The sequence below is a fragment of the Squalius cephalus genome, assembly GCF_949319135.1.
Source record: "Squalius cephalus genome assembly, chromosome: 14".
In the NCBI taxonomy this organism is placed as follows: Eukaryota; Metazoa; Chordata; class Actinopteri; order Cypriniformes; family Leuciscidae; genus Squalius; species Squalius cephalus.
The window spans coordinates 9,656-28,269 of record NC_137135.1 but is presented as its reverse complement, the minus strand read 5'-3'; the positions used below and the strand labels follow the sequence as shown (position 1 = coordinate 28,269).

The 18,614-nt window shown below is 43.3% G+C and overlaps 1 long non-coding RNA gene across 2 annotated transcripts; it reads right to left on the bottom strand.

Annotated features, from left to right (window-relative positions):
* Window positions 1-12,736: 12,736 nt before the first annotated feature.
* On the bottom strand, window positions 12,737-18,175 carry LOC307171729. 2 transcript variants are annotated; one of them, XR_013823590.1, is made up of 4 exons: window positions 18,033-18,175; window positions 14,247-14,354; window positions 14,007-14,062; window positions 12,737-12,943 (listed from the first exon to the last, which is right to left on the bottom strand). It is a non-coding gene; the product is annotated as an uncharacterized lncRNA (long non-coding RNA). The 2 variants fall into 2 exon arrangements; XR_013823591.1 differs by lacking the exon at window positions 18,033-18,175 and having other exon boundaries at window positions 14,247-14,641.
* Window positions 18,176-18,614: the final 439 nt, after the last annotated feature.

Sequence of the window (18,614 nt, the reverse complement as noted above, 5' to 3'; positions counted from 1 at the left end):
ATTGGTCTGTCATTGCTCATCAATGTCAGAATATTTTGATATGACCAATCAAATCAAAGTAGGCGGGCTTTACCCATACACAAAAGAAATATATTTTCAGGATATATTTTGGAATATATGCAAATATTTGAAATTGGCCCAATAAATATATTTCATACTTATATTTCATATATTTTTGTTATATTTCAGAATATATTTCAATGTATTTTTTTCTGTATGGGTCCCCAAAAGTGTCAAAAATATATGTGGCATATATTCCAAATACATTGAAATATATTCTGAAATAGGCTATAACAAAAATATATTAAATATAAGTATGAAATATATTTATTGGGCCAATTTCAAATATTTGCATATATTCCAAAATATATCCTGAAAATATATTTCAAATATATTTCTTTTGTGTATGGGTATGTTCAAAGAAGGTGCTGTGCTGAGCGCGAATTTGAGCAGAGCGATCAACTGACGATTCAGGTTACGGGCAGCAAGTGCGAGATAAGATGTAAGTAACGTTAGCTAACTAAACATTTCATATTTGACAGCTTTTTTAGGTCATAAATGTGAAACGAATGACAAAAATAATAAGGCAAACGAATATACTTTTGTCGAATTTCGCCATTTTGAACTGAAAATAGGCCTATGTAACGTGACTAAGTTAATTACTTTACTGTCATTGTGAGGGGACATTAACAAAGCCGTTTTCATCATGTTAGGCACAAGATTAATAATGAATGTGTACATGTTGAGAATTAAAATACAATTTGTAGCCTTCATTAACATCTTTAAAATGCACAATATAGATGCTATGAAGATCAGAGAAATCAATTTTTTCTCGGGGGTGCCCCCAAACCTCCCTGACTAGCCTAGTAGCTAGCTGTTACCTCATATTCGGGACCTCAGTGATGAAAAACCTGCCGTCTGCATGTTAATGAAACTAGTTAGTTAATAGTGAGTATTAGACCCTAAACTAAAGAGTTACTTTTATTTTTATTTTTGTATCATACCCTCATTGGGGGCTGAGCAACCGACACAGACTGATTCATGTTGCATTCATGGTCACACAAATTTCAGTTCAGTTAGCCTAGAACCAGATGCATATTTGTTGATATTTGTGTTTTGAAAAATGTTTTGGTTCATTGTTTGACTCCTAACCAATTTTCTACATTAAAAATTGTCTTATCTGGGCTAGTAAAATTCATTTAAGGCTACATTCATTTCGGGCCGTTTTTTGCGTGTGCAAATTCATTATTTTAAATTTGGGCGCGCGGCAAGCGCGCTCATAATATAAGCGAATCGGCGCGCTCGTTTTCTCAGGCCGCCTCTGTTGCACAGCAACGACAGACGCCACGGGAGAGCGAACAATCGCTTGTGGAAAGGAGAAAGCGGTACGAACTGCGAAATTGGTACAGAGAACCATGAATTTTCACTGGTATTGAAAATACCATTCATTTTTCAGATGAGTCTACTAAATTGGTTGGTGAAAAGAAAGGTGGATGGGGACCATCGAGGAGCTGAGGTTAGCACGTGCGGGGGGGGGGGGGGGGAGGATTTGTCACTTTGTGGGGCTTCAGTGTCACATCATCATTCAGAAATCATTCTTATATGATATGTGATGCTCTTTTTTTTTTAAGAATACTTTAATAAAAAGTTTAAAAGAACATTATGTAATAATATTTCACAATATTAGTCTACTGTTTTTTTTCTGTATTTTTGATTAAATAAATGCAGGCTAGATGAGCATAAGACTTATTTCAAAAACATAAAACATAAAATAGTATCCCTGGAGGTTAGTGAAGTAAAATAGTCTATGCAAGCTAGTCACCTTTTAAAACTAATGAAAAGTTTCATTTGGATTTTAATGTTCAAAATGTCTACAGGATAAAATAAATGAAAGTACTGGTTACATGATGATGTATCTAAGTGCTAAAGTGTTTTACAGAAAAAAGATCAGTAGTGCAGGTGAGGGAGGAAAGAGACCTCGAGGGAGACTCCAAGAGAGCAAGAGAGAGAGGCTGCATTGGTAGGACATGAGCAAGATGACCGAGGAAAGGTTAGAGGACAGGACCAAGGAGAGACTACAAGAGAGCAGGAGAGAGTAGTTGTAGTGGTAGGACATGAGCGAGAGGAGGTGCGAGGAGAGGTGGATGGACAGGACCAAGGAGAACGACCAGGGACAACAACAACTACAGGACGACACAGGCGGTCTGGATGGGACCCTAACTGGGTTGATATCTCCAGATTCAAGCCTTGGTTGTACCACGTACACAGCCATGGTGATTATTCAACATAACCTGAATTATCCACCATATTTGTACTTTTGAGAGAAAATATAATACATTATTTTGTTGCCTGTAGGAATGTTCTGTCGCTTGTGTCGGCAGCACAAGAAGGCACCCAAAAGAGGTGTGGGAAAGAGGCCGTTTATCGAAATTGGGTGCCAGCTTTATCGAGTTGACTACCTGGACAAGCACCTCAACACTCAACACCACCAGGAGAGGGTACAATCTCACTCCTCTCTGATACACGGTAAGATCCTGTGTAAATGGCCTGTTGGCATATTAAAGCTAGTTAACAATAATATATTGACATTCATTTTTAAACATTTATGCACTGGTTGTGTCAATATACATTTTGTTTGGTTGTATAGTTTAGTGGTTGCTTAATAGTTTAAAATTGATTGTGAATGATGATGCAGATACATAAAACTTCCCACAGGAACAAACTCAGTACTGGTTGCCTTTGAACCCGTGGTGGTGCTTGAGCATGAGGCTGTAATAGGGGGATTTAAGTGCCTCTATTACACCATCAAACGAGAGCAGGCACATCACACCAATTATCCAGCTTTGTTGGATTTTGCAGAGTGTTTGGGGTGTGATTATTTCAAAAAGCTCAAGGTGAAACATACATTTTGGCACTATATTCAACATTTAATATAAACATTATTTTTAATATATTAATATTTGATTTGAACTTTTCAGATTGGGAAAACAACTAACTACACATCACATAGAATTATAGACGAGATGTTAGACGTAATAAACAGAGTGGTGGAGGAACCAATCCTCAACGATATCAATCAATCTGTAGCAATCGGATTGGAAGTTGACGAAACCACTGACATTTCTGTCAGTCGACAGTTAGATCTACACGTGAGGCAAGTTTGAGTAAGACATTTTATTTTTTGCAAATATGAAACGCTACCATTTCTTTTTCTTTTTACATCAAGATTTCCTGTCTTCATTAGATACACAGATGTAGAAGGGCAGGTCTTCAGTCAATTTCCTGACATGATTAGTGTCCCTGATGGCAAAGCAAACACCATAGTGGCAGCCATCAAAGGTGTCCTTTTTAAAAAAGGAATTCCCACCACAAAATTCTATGGGTTGGGAACAGATGGAGCTGCTGTCATGACTGGTATGCACGCATGTTCAAAGGCTGTTTCAGTGTGAGTTAACAGATATTGTGGTGTATAACTAATGGTGTCTCCAAACAGGGAGAGTGAATGGTGTAGCCAAGCAACTTGGGGATGCCTTCCCCTGGCTGGTGTCTGTTGCCTGTGCTGCCCATCGGCTTGCCCTGTCATGCAAGGATGCGTCAACATCGGTACCCTATATGGGAACATTAGGGACCACCTGCAGAAGCTCCACCTGTATTTCCGCAACAGCGCCAATAGGACTGCTGCTCTGAAGATGGCAGGGCAGACCTTGGGCATCGATGATTTGAAAGTCAAGGCAAGTTTTGCTGAAAGTAAAACAATACTTGCATCACCAATTGTAGGTTGATTTGAATAAGAGCATATGCTAAATTAAATTGTAACAACTTATGACTTGCACCTTCTGGGCCTGCTCATGTTTTTATCTTTTTACTCATTAAATATTGTTTAGGAGGTGAAGGACACACGCTGGCTGTCGCAAGATGCAGCTATTAAAAACCTCCAGCGCAACCTCTGTGCAGTCCTGGCAGCCTTGGCTGAAGAGTCAGAGGTCAACAGGTGCCCATCAGCCAAGGGGCTGTATTCCTTCCTGGCAACATACAGGTTTGTGGCAGCAGTCTACCTGCAAGCAGATGTGCTGCCACACCTAAGCTGCCTGTCCAAATTGTTCCAGAAGGAAAAAGTAAATTTTCTGGCACTGAAATACCAGGTAAGAATTTATTTTAATAGGATATTTCAGAAGCTCTCTGCAGCATTTACCACATTTAATCCCTGTCTTTTTATTAGGTTCCTGTGACAGTGGCTGCTCTGAGGAAGATTAAAGATGATGGAGACAATCAACCTCCTGGGTCATTCCTGTCCCAGCTAAATCAAGACCTGGATGATCCAGCAAGACTGTCTGCCTTCAGCATTGTCCACGAGGAGGAGAGGGACCGGAGAGGGAGAGGACTTGAAGAAATCATGTCCAGCAGAGAACAGCTCTGGTCCAGATTCAGGAGTCATGTAAGTGTTTGAAATGCTGTGGTGTTGTTGCACAGTTGTTGTTGAGTTTGGAGAAAAGGGAAATGGGAGGAAGGGAAAAATGGGGAGGACTTGAGCTGTCAAAGTACTTAAGGGAGGAGTCAGTTTGCTTTGCCCATAATTTGCCATTTAGTCCAAATATAAGCAATCTTTCACCATGATCACTGATTGCCTCTCTAAGACAAACAAATGAGCTTACTTTTGTTTGTCATCTTTAGGAAATGGAACCATATCTGGATGCCTTGATTGACAGCCTGGACCGGCGCTTTTCTAATCTGGACCTATTGAGCGCTTTCATGTTCTTGGGCCTCAGGCAGCCAGAGGGGATGAAGCTGAAAATGTGTCAAACCTGACCTTGCTCTCTGAGAAATTTCAGATAGACAACCACCAGGTGCAGCAAGAATAGGCTTCTTTCAGGCAACACATCCTGTGTGGAGCATTCCAAGTATGTACATAAAAGTGATCACCTTTCTGACAACAAGTAGTGCACGCTGTGAAGGTTAATAAGTGTGTTATAATAATAATAATAATAATAATAACAATTCGTTACATTTATATAGCGCTTTTTCTGAGACCTCAAAGCGCTTTACATAGATGGGGGAATCTCCTCAACCACCACCAATGTGCAGCTCCACTTGGATGATGCGACGGCAGCCATATTGCGCCAGAACGCCCACCACACACCAGCTTACTGGTGGAGAGGAGACAGTGATGAAGCCAATCAGTATATGGGGATGATTAGGAGGCCATGATGGACAAGGGCCAAGGGGAAAATTTGGCCAGGATGCCGGGGTTACACCCCTACTCTTTTTCGAAGGGCATCCTGGGATTTTTAATGACCACAGAGAGTCAGGACCTCGGTTTAACGTCTCATCCGAAGGACGGTGCTCTTTTGGCAGTATAGTGTCCCCGTCACTACACTGGGGCATTAGGACCAGGGCTTAATTTGAGCCGGAACACGCCGGAACATGTTCCGGCACCTCCGACATTGGATCCGGAACCTTTTTTATTGGATCCGGCACCTCCCGTGTCAATAAAATTAATTGCCTAAATGAAATAAAATAAAATTACTGTTTTAGTGTTCAATGTTTGTGACACATGACTTGCGCGCTTGTTGTACGAGTTGAGATTAATGTTAGCCTCGATCGTTTCACTCAGGGGAAAAATGTCAAAAAGACGCTAGACAGTCAGATCCCAAACAAGCAAAAATCGTTTCTGCTGATCAAAAAGGAGACCACGGTGGACACAGTAGCCTAGTATCGACATTATATCTCGTTATTTCGACATAATAAGGGGACATTCTAATCTGCCACATTAAGCGTTCTTATAATGGTTTTCTATATATGGGAGGAAAATGCTTAACGTGTAAATGCGTTCATATTATGGGCTCATCTGATTTTTTGTACATAGCATATTTGTCAGGATTTTAGTATCATAATGATTAATAACGCACAATTATCCGTGAACTTGATTTGAACAAATGCCTTTCACTTGTGTGTGCAAAATTCAGAATTAAATTAATGTGCAGAAATGTGTACAAATAGAGAGTATGTAGGCCTACTATGCCGTTGTAGCCATTAAAAAAGCGCATTTAGTTTCATATTTGTTAAAATATTATAATGTTTTTTTTTTTCATTTATGTTGATTTATGAAAAGTGAACAGCACTACCGAGTAAGATAGGATGCGCAATATGAGACATGGAGCGGGTCAGACATGATTTTGTCCGTTGAAGTTGAAGTTGTTTAGAAAGCCTTTCTTTAAAGTGAATTTCGTTTTGTATAAATTGTATCTTAATTTTAATCAAATTTTCATCAACCATTTGCCTGTAGGCCTATTTATTGAATACGAAACAAATATAACGGAGGCGCGTGAACTGCAGCACGAAACTCAGTGTATGCCTCACACAGACATGACAAATACATCAAATACACAAAGCTTGAAATGTCTTTAAACGAAATAATTCAAAACGAAAAAGGAAAAAGGCTCGATTATGTAATCCATTAGGCCTATTTATGTGCATTTCTCTCTATAAGTGCGTTCACACGGAGATGGCAATCGTCAACTTCATCTTTGCAGCTGAGTCGACACTTTTAGAGAAAACACTTTATTGTTTTTATTAATAAAAATCAATACACGCGTCACCGGATTTACAGATGCACGCACACATATTATTTCGAAATAACGAGATATTTTGTTGAAATAACAGTCATTATTATTAATTTATTTGTTCTATCTGTAATAAAATAAATAAACATTATTATTAATAATAGCCTACATCTTTTAGAATATTTGATTGAATGCTGAATGTTATTTAAGTAGCCTACTTGTTCAATTTAATAAAATTAAAACTTTAATTGTGATCATTAACATAACTGAATATTAAATATTTAGTGGCCAAGTTTTGCGCAGCTTCCCGTCAATGATCTATCTATAGCACCCACTCAGCTGGCGCTGTCCCTGCAGAGAAGCTACGTAGGCAGTGTAATTATTATTTTTTTGTTGTTGTTGTTCCGTTACCTCCAACCCCCGTTTTGAGTCGCCGGATCCACCCCCCCTCTGCGCTCCGGGACCTCCCACTTTACAAATTAAGCACTGATTAGGACCCACACAGACCACAGGGTGAGCGCCCCCTGCTTGGCCTCACTAACACCTCTTCCAGCAGCAACCTAGTTTTCCCAGAAGGTCTCCCATCCAGGTACTAACCAGGCTCAGCCTTGCTTAGCTTCAGTGGGCAACCAGTCTTGGGCTACAGGGTGATATGGCTGCTGGCTGCTGTTATGTAATTTGTATGCAATATTCTTCCAGGACATGGACCAGCAAAAAATGATGGAGAAGCTTGCGGCACAATTTGATGAGTGGGGACAGCTCTACCCTGGATTAAGTAAGCTGGCTGCCATCGCCCTGAGCATACCAATCTCCAGTGTGAACTGTGAGCGTGACTTTTCCACACTGAACAGGGTGATTTTAATCAGATCCATTATCCATTCATTAAGATATATTGACGTGATTTCTGTATTCTTACAGCTCCAGGCACACTGAAATCTCTTCATGCAGTGTTTGTATTTGCTTTATTTCTAGGTGAAGACAGACCTAAGGAATAGGCTACAAGGACAGCATCTGGCCACGTGCATGCGTGTCAGCATTAATGGACCCCCCACAGTAGCATTTAATTATCAAAGAGCATTAGAGATCTTTTATGAAAAGCCCAGAAAAATTAAGTGCTCACAGATTGGGTGTGGCCTTTGTCATTGAGATCAAATTTTCAATAAATTGTAAATCTTTTTCTGGGTTGTGCCGTTTCATTTTTCCACGATCAATTCCAATCAGGACCAAGGACAGATCCCACGAGGGAACCGAGGGGGGCCGCGGGGGATTCATCCGTCTAGCTCCTCTGAGGAAGCGGATAATGAGCTCATTCCTTCCCATTGCCCGGCCGCGCGTCGTCTCAGTGAACGCTGTAATAGCGGCCACATATACTTTGAGCGTGGAAGGGGATCTGCCCTTTTCCAACAGCTCTTGTAAGAAGGAGAGTAAGTTTTGAGTAGCGCACCATTTAGAAAACACCGACCATTTAGACGCGTAGAGCCGTCTTGTGGAGGGGGCTCTCGACTGTGTGATCGTGTTCACGACCCCTTCTGACAGGTCAACGGGTATCCGTTGATCACCCATGCATGCAGCGACCAGCGCTCTGGATGGGGATGCCAGATCGATCCAGCGGCTTGGGAGAGGAGATCCTTTCTCACCGGGATCGGCCACGGGGGTGAGTGCGACAGCCTCACTAGCTCTGGGTACCAAGTTTGGTTTTCCCATCGCGGGGCTATAAGCAGCACTGAGTGGTGCGTTTCTCTGATCCTCGAAATGACCTGTGGCAACAGGGAGATCGGAGGAAAAGCATACAGCGGGAGGCTGGGCCATGTCTGGGACAGCGCGTCCTCGCTCTTCGAATAAAACTTCGGGCATTGAGCATTGTCTTTCGACGCAAAGAGGTCGATTTCCGCTCTGCCGAATAGGCGCCAGAGAAACTGGACTGTCTGGGGGTGCAGAGACCATTCTCCCGGGGGGATGTTGTCCCTGGACAGTCTGTCTGGACCGAAGTTCAGGTGGCCCGGTACGTGCGCGGCTCTCAGCGAGCGCAGCGAGCGGTAAGCCCACACGAGAAGGCGTTCTGTCAGCCTGCACAGATTCCTGGATCTGACACCGCCCTGTCGGTTCACATAGGATACCACGGACATGTTGTCCGAGCGGACTAGCACATGGTGATCCCGTATGAATGGGAGGAAGCGCCTGAGCGCGTTCTCGACCGCTATCATCTCCAAACAGTTTATGTGGAGGCATTTTTCCCGGTCTGACCATAGGCCAAAAGCCGGTTTGCCCTCGAACAGAGCGCCCCAGCCTGAGGTGGAAGCGTCCGTCGAGATAATTTTGCGGTGTGAGATAGCTCCCATTGTCACTCCCCGCTGGTACCAGTCGGCCGCTAACCAGGGCTTAAGAGCTGAAACGCAGCTCTGAGTCACTCTGATGCGAATACCGCCGGAAGCCCATGCTCTGTGAGGCACTCGGGCATTCAGCCAGCGTTGTAGCGGGCGCATTCGTAAAAGACCCAGCCGAAGCACTGCTGCGGCTGAGGCCATACAACCCAGTAGCCTCTGGAATGTTTTGAGAGGTACGGTGCTGCCCGGCCGGAGGGACGCGGCCAGGCGTCGAATGCAGCGCGCGCGCTGTGTCGACAGGCGGGCCGTCATCGCTACAGTGTCCAGATCCAAACCCAGAAAAGAGGTTGATTGACTGGGCATGAGCGAGCTCTTGGTCCAGTTGACCGTAAGCCCCAGGCTGTCCAGATGGCTTAAAAGCACTGTTCTGTGGGCGATGAGTTCGGCCTCTGACTGTGCTAGGATCAGCCAATCGTCCAAGTAGTTCAAAATTCGCATTCCCCGACCCCTCAGGGGAGCGAGAGCCGTGTCCATGCACTTCGTGAATGTGCGGGGTGCCAAAGACAGGCCGAACGGCAGGACGGTGTACTGATATACCTGACCGTCGAGGGCGAATCTCAAGAATGGCCTGTGACGGGGTATTATCTGGATCTGAAAGTATGCGTCTTTTAGATCGAGAGATATAAACCAGTCCCTCGGGCGAATTTGCGCGAGGATTTGTCTGGTTGTGAGCATTTTGAACGGTCTTTTCATAAGAGCCTTGTTCAAACGTCTCAGATCTAGAATTGGTCTGAGAGCTCCGTCCTTCTTGGGAACGAGGAAATAACGGCTGTAAAAGCCCGACTCGCTCGTGGAAGGGGAAACCGGTTCTATTGCCCTTTTGCACAGAAGTGTGGCTATTTCTGCTCGAAGTAGATGTGCTACTTCCCCATTCACTCTGGTCTCGACACGCGCTTGAAAGCGCGGAGGGCGGCGAGCGAACTGCAGAGTATAGCCTCGTTTTACTGTGCTCAGCACCCATTCTGACGCGCCTGGAATAGCTTCCCACGCTCTCGCGTGTGCAGCCAGGGGCAGAATAGCCTCCGGGCTCTGATCGCCGCTGATTGCGGGCTCGAGAGCTCGAAACGGAGGGGCGGGCGTGACGCGCGCGCTCTTGGTGCTTGGATACGGCGGGTCGCTCACAGCGGTGACTGGCCGTTTTACACACAGCGTCCCGGTGGCTTTTGACGGGGAACATACAGTGTGAAGCACGACGCTCGAAGGCGGCGTCGGGGGCGAAGTAAGAGAGCGGATGTGTGAGCGCGTGGAAGCGGGCACAGCATCCGTGTTTATAACCTGACCGGTAGTGAGGGGTTGTGTAACAGAGCGGGCAGTGAGTAGGTGTGGGCACAGCAGGGTGGACACGTGACCTACTTTTAACACTCGAGCGGCTTGTGCCAGCTTTATGCGAGTGGACTCTGTGAGAGACACAGGGTTTACAGTGCTTGTGTGCAGAGGTGAACACAGATAAGTGGGCACATTTACTGCATTTGAAACACTTACAGCGCGAGGCGCGCGACCAGGCATAATACTCTCTTTGAGATTTCTCTGGGTCGCCGTGAAAACGGCGGTTGTGTGCAGGCGAGAGGGTGAGTTCACCGGCTCGTTGACTGCGAAATGAGTGTCTGCAGTAACCGTGGCGACGGGGACTGACAGAGCTTGAAGCTTTGACGACGGTCCGGCCGCGGCGGGACCCAATCGTCGCTTCTCTCCTCGGGCTAGGAGGATTTTGGAGGCTCAGGCTTCACCGCGATCCTCTGCCGGGGTCCCCGGGGATGCGGCGGTCTAGCGCGGCTGGTCGAGCGAGAGCGAGGGCGGCCGCCCTGTCGTCGCTGCGAGGACGGAGGTCGAGCTGGACGCTGGGCAGAGCTTTGTGCAGGCTGGTCCGAAGGACGGCGTGCAGCAGGCCTGGAGCGTCGAGGCAGAAACAAATTCATTGCCTCAGTAGTCTTTTTCACCTCCGAAAAACGGTCGACGATCCCGCTAACCGCTGGGCCGAACAGGCCGGTGGGGGAGAGGGGGGCGTTGAGAAACACCGCGCGCTCAGACTCCCTCATGTCCGCGAGTGTGAGCCAGAGATGCCTTTCTGTAACTGACAGAGAGGCCATGCACCTTCCAATGGCCTGGGCAGCGGATTTCGTGGCGCGAAGGGAAAGGTCCGTAGCGCTCCTCAAATCCGTGAGGGAAGCAGGCTCCGAGCGCTTCTCGTCCAGATCACGGAGGAGGTTAGCCTGGAGAATCTGCAGTACTGCCATAGAGTGGAGTGCTGATGCGGCCTGCCCCGCGGCGGCGAAAGCGCGGCCGACGAGGGCTGATGTGGTCCTGCAAGCTTTCGACGGGAGGGCAGCCTTTGAGCGCCAACGAGAGGGCGGGCAAAGGTGCGCTGCGACCGCCTCCTCCACAGGGGGGATGGAATTATACCCCTTCTCAGCGGCGCCGTCAACCTGTGAGAGCGTCGATGAGGCGTGTGAAGACACTCTAGCGGAGAATGGAGCATTCCACGATTTAGAGAGCTCGCTGTGAAGCTCAGGCAGGAAGGGTGCTTTTCTGGACGCCGGCTGTCGGCGGCGTTGGTGAAGGAAGCAGCCGTCGAGTCTGTTCGGGGCTGGCTCTTCCGGGGAAGACCAGTCAAGGCCCAGCTGTTCGACAGCTCGCGTGAGGAGGCGTGAAAGTTCCGCGTCCTCGCCCGCTCGAGATCGGCCTGAATCCTGGACTGACGAGGAGGCAGTGGACCATTCCTCGCTGTCAGAGGCCAGGAGAGAACAGCTGTCCGCGGCGCGTTCACCAAACTCATCCGCCTCATCCCCTGAAGCGGCGGAGGCGCGGGCGAGGGCCGGCGGCTGCGCGGCCGTGAGGGGGGGCGGGGAAGGCGAGGGAGAAGCTCGAGGGAGAGACTCCGGCGAGCTTCTGTGCGCCTGGTTGGTCTCCGGCGGTCGCTGTGAGCGGCGCTTCTTCTTGCGCGGCCCAGCAGGGACGGGCGGGGAGACATGTTGGTCGAAAACTTCAAGCCGAGCCCGCAGGGTCGACATTGAAAGTTCCTCGCACTCGGGGCAGCCGCCCGTGGAGAGTGCGGTGGCGGCGTGATCGCGGCCCAGGCAGAGAGCGCAGATGGGATGGCGGTCTCCGTTGCTGAGCGGGGCGTGGCACGAGCCGCAAGAAAAACGGGGCATTTTTAGAAAAACGCCCCGTGCTCTTTTAGAGGAGAGAGTGTGTTGCAGTAGGCGAACACACAGCAGTGAAAAGGATATGACGCCGGATAGCATAGCAGGCACGGAAGGCTGAAGGCGGCGAAGGCGGCCGGCTTCTTCAGGCGCTGTCCTAGGCTTGCTGGTCGCTGGTTTCAACGGCGGCGGCTTCTCCAGATCCAGCGATGCGAAGTGCTTCGCTGAAGACAAGAAAATCAGAATTTTAGCCTGTGAGCGCTGAATATATACACGCTGGCCACACCCATTCTGACGGTTAGAAGGGTGTGGAGGGCGCGGTTGCCGCGTTCAGAGCGCTCACCGATAGGCTTAAGCAGTTGCAGCCGAGCAGCCAATGAGCACGCTTATACAGCCTGCCTAGGTCTGTCGGCTGCTGCACTGCGTTGACAATGAATACAAAATTAAGGATAATTTTTTGGCTTCAGATCTCGAAGAAAGAAGACTTTCCCGATGCGTAAGCTACTTACGCAATACGAGAGAACCTCTCGTAAGACAACAGCACCGCTGCTGGAAAAATTTCTAGGGGAAACACTGGCTTGAATCTGTATCTTTGTTGTTTTAAAATCCGGTGGGTCCTGATTTTTAATCACTTCTTTCACAGCATTGCTTCATCTTCTTCTTCTTCTTCTTTGTGCTTATTTGGCGGTTCGCATTCTTAAAAAGAGCATTACCGCCATCTACTGTGGGTAATAGATCAGAGACAAGATACACTACTAGATCACCTCTACCAGAACAATCAGGGCTCGTGCTTTCAATGTTGCTGCGTGTTCAGCTCCTCCATCTACAGCCAAAGTCCATCTCATTCCAGAGAGGGATGCTGTTACATAAAAAAAAAAAAAAAAAAAAAAATTTTTTATATATATATATATATATATATACACACACACACATACATACACATACACACATATACATACACACATCTATAATAATACTAATAATAATAGTAGTAGTATAATAATTATAATGTTAACTGTATAAAACAAATTGTAAATATTTATAACCCTTCTATATTCTGTGGATTAAATTGGTTCTTCTTAAAAACTTTATTATTAACCTCCCCCCTTCTACTGAATTTAAAATTATCCTTAATGTTAATTGCTGATTACCTTCCATCTGCAGTTCTTCTCTTAGCTTACTTCTTTCCTCTGAATATTTATTACACTTAATTAATACATGCTCCACTGTTTCTCTTATTCCACACCATTCACACAAACCTGTAGGATGTTTCCCTATTATTTGCATTGTTGAATTAAGTCCTGTATGTCCCAATCTTAATCTAGATATAATACAGTCTTTCCTCCTTCTTTCACTTGACTTCCTTCCTCTACCTACCACTGGTTGTATCGAATGTAAATGTCTACCCTTTTCCTCATTGTCCCAGTACATTTGCCAATTATTATTTATCTCCCTTTTAATTATTGATTTAATTTCTAATTTGCTATATTTAATTTCCATATCTATAGTTTCCTTTGCCATAGCCTGTTTGGCTAACTTGTCTGCTGCTTCATTTCCTGCTACTCCAGTATGTGCCGGAACCCATAAAAACTGAACTATCTTATTTTCCTGTAGCATTATGAACATTATCTGTAGGATTTCCAAAACAATATCTTGTCTAGTATCTGATTTCTGAGCTTCCAGGCACATCAAGGCCGAACTTGAATCTGAGCATATTAAAGTTTTACTTAACCCCATTTCATTTATTTTATTAATTGCTACCATAATTGCTAGTAACTCTCCTGTAAACACAGAAACATGATCTGATATTCTTTCCCCTCTCGCCACTTTCAATCTGGGTATGATGTACGCTACCCCCACCTGTCCCTTTTGTGGATCCTTAGACGCATCTGTGAAAACATGTACATATTGTTCATACTTACTCCCAATATACTCTTTTGTCATCTCTGCCTCCAACATCCTCCGATTTTTATCTTGCCTTGATTCCAATAAGAGTAGATCTACATTAGGTTGAGGTAATATCCATAATGGTATTGTTGGTAATATGACTGCTGGAATAACACTGTACTCATTTAATTTCATATCCTGAACTAAATCCTTAATAATCCAACCAAAACTGTTAACTTTCCCTTTCCCATGTTCCCAACATGTTTCAAGTATACCCTTTGTTGGATGACTATCCTTCTGCCCTTTTAGATTAACCCAGTATGCCAGTGTCAATTGCTTCCTTCTGAAGTGAATTGGCATCTCCCCCATCTCCACCTGTAATGCTGAAACAGGAGAGGAAGGATAAGCTCCACAACATATTCTCAACGCTTGTGATTGAATTCGCTCTAACTTTCCTAACTGTGACTTAGCTGCTGTTCCGTATGCAATACAACCATAATCTAATATTGCTCTTATCATTGTTGAATAAATTGTTTTTAATGCCACTCTGTCAGCCCCCCATTCTCGTCCTGAAATACACCTCATTACGTTTAAGATCTTCTTACACTTTCCCTCCATCTTGTTTATATGTACACTCCATGTAGCTTTAGCATCAAACCACATACCTAAAAATCTTATATCTTTAACTTGTTCTATCTCTTTATTATGTAACTTCATCTTTAAATCAATACTTGACCTTTTATTTGTAAAAAATATATATTTCGTTTTCTCCACTGAGAATTTAAAACCCCATTTATAAGACCATTTCTCAACCCTTTTTAACACTGATTGCATTTTATTAACAATATATTCTACATTCCGACCTCTAAACCACAGCGCTCCATCATCCGCGAACAGTGATTTATTTATATTTTTATCTATTGTTGCAAATACATCATTTATCATAATAATAAACAACAAAGGACTTATGACACTACCCTGCGGAGTTCCATTCTCAATTATTCCATTCCTCTATATATATTCCCCAATCTTTACTTTAATATTTCTTTCCATTAAAAACTCTTTAATCCAATTATATAATTTTCCGTCTATTCCAATTTGATCTAATTTGATCAATAAACCTTCCTTCCATAGCATATCATATGCTTTTTCTACGTCAAAAAAAAAACTGCTATTAGAATTTCTTTATTTATCAAAGCTTTCCTTATATCTGACTCCAAATTAATAATTGAGTCCATAGTACTTTTTCCCTGTCTAAAACCATTTTGATATGGGGAAAAAAAATGATTCTTCTCCATATGATACATTAAACGATCTGTAATCATTTTTTCCATTACTTTACCTAAATGTGCTGTTAACGCTATCGGTCTGTAGTTTAGTGGAATACTTGGATCTTTACCTGGTTTTCTAATAGGAATTATTACAGCTTCTTTCCAATTCTTAGGTAACGTCCCTTCTTCCCATACCCTGTTGTAAAACTCTAGAATGACTTTAAGAGATTCTTCACTTAACTTTTTTAACATTAAATAGCTAATTCCATCCTGTCCTGGAGTTGACGCTTTTGTATTTTTTAATGCCCTCTTTAATTCTGAATATGAAAAAGGCACATCTAGATTACTATTTGTTACTCTTTTTTTCCTAAAATAAATGGATGTTCTTTTAATAACTTCTCCCTCATTTCCTTACATTCCTTCATCAAATTATTCGAACTATTTATTTTTGAGAATTCTTTCCTAAACATTTCTGCTTTCTCCTCTTCACTTATTGCTATTTCCTCCCCACTACTTAACACAGGATACTCATATTCTCTTCTAATGCCACTCATCTTTTTAATCATACTCCATACTTCCCCAATTGGAGTATTTCTCCCAATTTCTTCACAATATGATCTCCAATATTCTTTCTTCACTTCCCTTATTGTTCTTCTATTTTCTGCTTGTGCCTTTTTATATATTATCATGTTTTCCCAATTGTGAGTTTTCCTTAGAATTTTAAATGCTTTCCTTTTCCTCTTAACTGCTATTGTACACTCCTCATTCCACCATGGTACTATTTTCCCCTCCCTCTTTCCTTTGCTTTTCGGAATGCATTCTCTAGCAGCATTCTGTATCACTGATATTATTTCTGTATATATTCTTTCTATTATTATTCTTTCATTTATCTTGATCATTTTCAATCCTTCCTCACATATTCTTTCAAATTTTTCCCAATCTGCTTTCTCATATTTCCACTTTCCTGTATTTACTTTCTTTATCTTCCTTATCTCATTATTTACAATTGTACTTAATATTGGAAAATGATCACTACCCACTGTACAATTTAATACCTCCCAATTTATTATTCCGCCTAATTCATTAGAAACAATAGTTAGATCAATTGCTGATTCCCTCCCTAAATTTAAATCCATACGAGTTTTTGTTCCATCATTTATACAAACTAAATTCTCCTTTTCCATCACCTCTTCAATGACCATACCATTTGTATCTGTCAATAAACTTCCCCATAAAGTATTATGGGCATTAAAATCCCCACACCATATTACTCTATTTTCTCTTAATCCTTTTATTGCTCCCATACTTTCTTGTGTTATTTTTTTACACGGATTATAAAAATTTATTATAACATAATTCTTATTTCCAACCCATATTTTTACTACTATATATTCCATCATTTCCCCTTTCTCCAAAACTCTATATGGTATTCCCTCTTTTACAAAACTAACACATCCTCCTCCTTTTCCTTCTTTCCGATCTCTTCTCACACTTATGTATCCTTTTAAAACAAATTCTAATCTAGGATTCAACCATGACTCTTGAATACATATCACATCTGGTTTATCTTTCATTTGGTTTATATACCCTTTAAATTCTTGTCCATTAGCACACAGGCTCCTAGCATTCCATTGTAATAGAGCTAACATACTAGCCTACCCCTAATTCCTGACTTGACTGAGATTCTGTAAGGTTTTTCATTATGTCTTCACATTTCAATCCCTTTATATCTAGAAATCTCTCTGCCGCCTTTACTATTATTTGTAACTTTTCTGTTCTCCTTTCTGTTTGCGCTGTACAATTAATTACTTCCACCATAAAGAGCAAAAAATTTCTCTTAGTTACTATCATTGCACCTTCTGGTATTCTACCTTCATCCATTCTTCCTGTATCTTCATTTATTTTCCCATACTCCACTCTCTCAGTACCACTTTGTCTATATCTATCATTTACCGCTTTCACAGCTTCAGCATATGTCCGATTATTCTTTGACTTTTCCTGTTGTACTTCCACAGCCTTTTTCCTCACCTCACAACCTCCATATGCCACATTGTGATTACCTCCACAGTTGCAACACTTCAATCCAACTCCCTCTCCACACTTCCCAAATTCATGCTCTCCTCCACAACGCGCACATCTCATTTTAGACTTACACACTAACGCAGTATGTCCATAACGTTGACAATTATAACACCTCAAAGGAGGGGCCATATACTGCCTTATCGGGTAACTGATATAACCCAACTTAATCCTTTCTGGTACTTCTTTTCCCTCCAATTTTAGACGTACTGACAAGCTATCCATTCTTCTACCTTCTCTGCTCATTTGTAGTCGGACTGCTTCTATGACCTTTGCCCCCTCTAGATTATCTTTTAATTCCTCCATCTTAACTCCTAACGGAATTCCATTTATTACTCCATACACCCACGCCTCTTGTCCTACCATCTTGTAACTCATTACTATCTGTTTCCCAATTGTCTTTAATTTTATGGCTTTATTTTTTTGTTCTTCATTTCTACATGCTATCATTAAAGCTCCATCTTGTAGCACTTTTGCAAAGGCTATCTCTCCTACCAGCTTTTTCAGTTCATACGTCAACGTCAATGGATTAACTCCTAAAACTCCTACCTCTCCTTTAAACTTCAATATTATCCTAAATTCCCTCTTGACATTATTTCCCTCATCCCCCTCTTCCTCACTAGCTATTGAACTGCTTTCTGATATTTCCTCTTTACCTTTTTTCCTCTTTTTGTTAACCTTCTTTCCTGTTCTGGCCTTATCCCATCCTACCTCCATATCAGCCTCCTCTTCACCTGTTTCTCCCATTCTTAGAGTCTCTGATCCATTCCCGGTTCGATTTCCTTGATTCCTCGTATTATACGTATTCTTTGACTTATTTGAATTGGCCGCCATACACCGCCACTCAAAATGTCAACAACCGCTCTCCAAGAAACAAGGCAACAAACCCGGCCGATCGACTTCCGCTGCCCCCCAAAGTCCCGTCACCAGTTCATTGCTTCATTGGGCTTGTTTTCCTGTTTACATGTGACGTGACGCAACGTCATCTGTCTCAGGAGGTCGGAAAATCTGGACTGGATTACTAACGCATCGGCTAGGAACGGAACGTGCAGTGGCGCTGCCCTTTTTTGTAATGTGTTTACTATCACAGTTGACTTTGCTTACATGATGGAATATCATACATCTCACAAGTTATGTTGGAAAAAAATACATTTAACGTTAACGTTATCCAGATTAAATGTTATTTGGGCTAAAAGTGGGTTACACATAGCCGGACCTATAGGGTCTATATTTAACCGAGACGTTGAAATGACGGCTATTGCTTGCTGGCTATTCTCTTTTGGTGAGCACCAG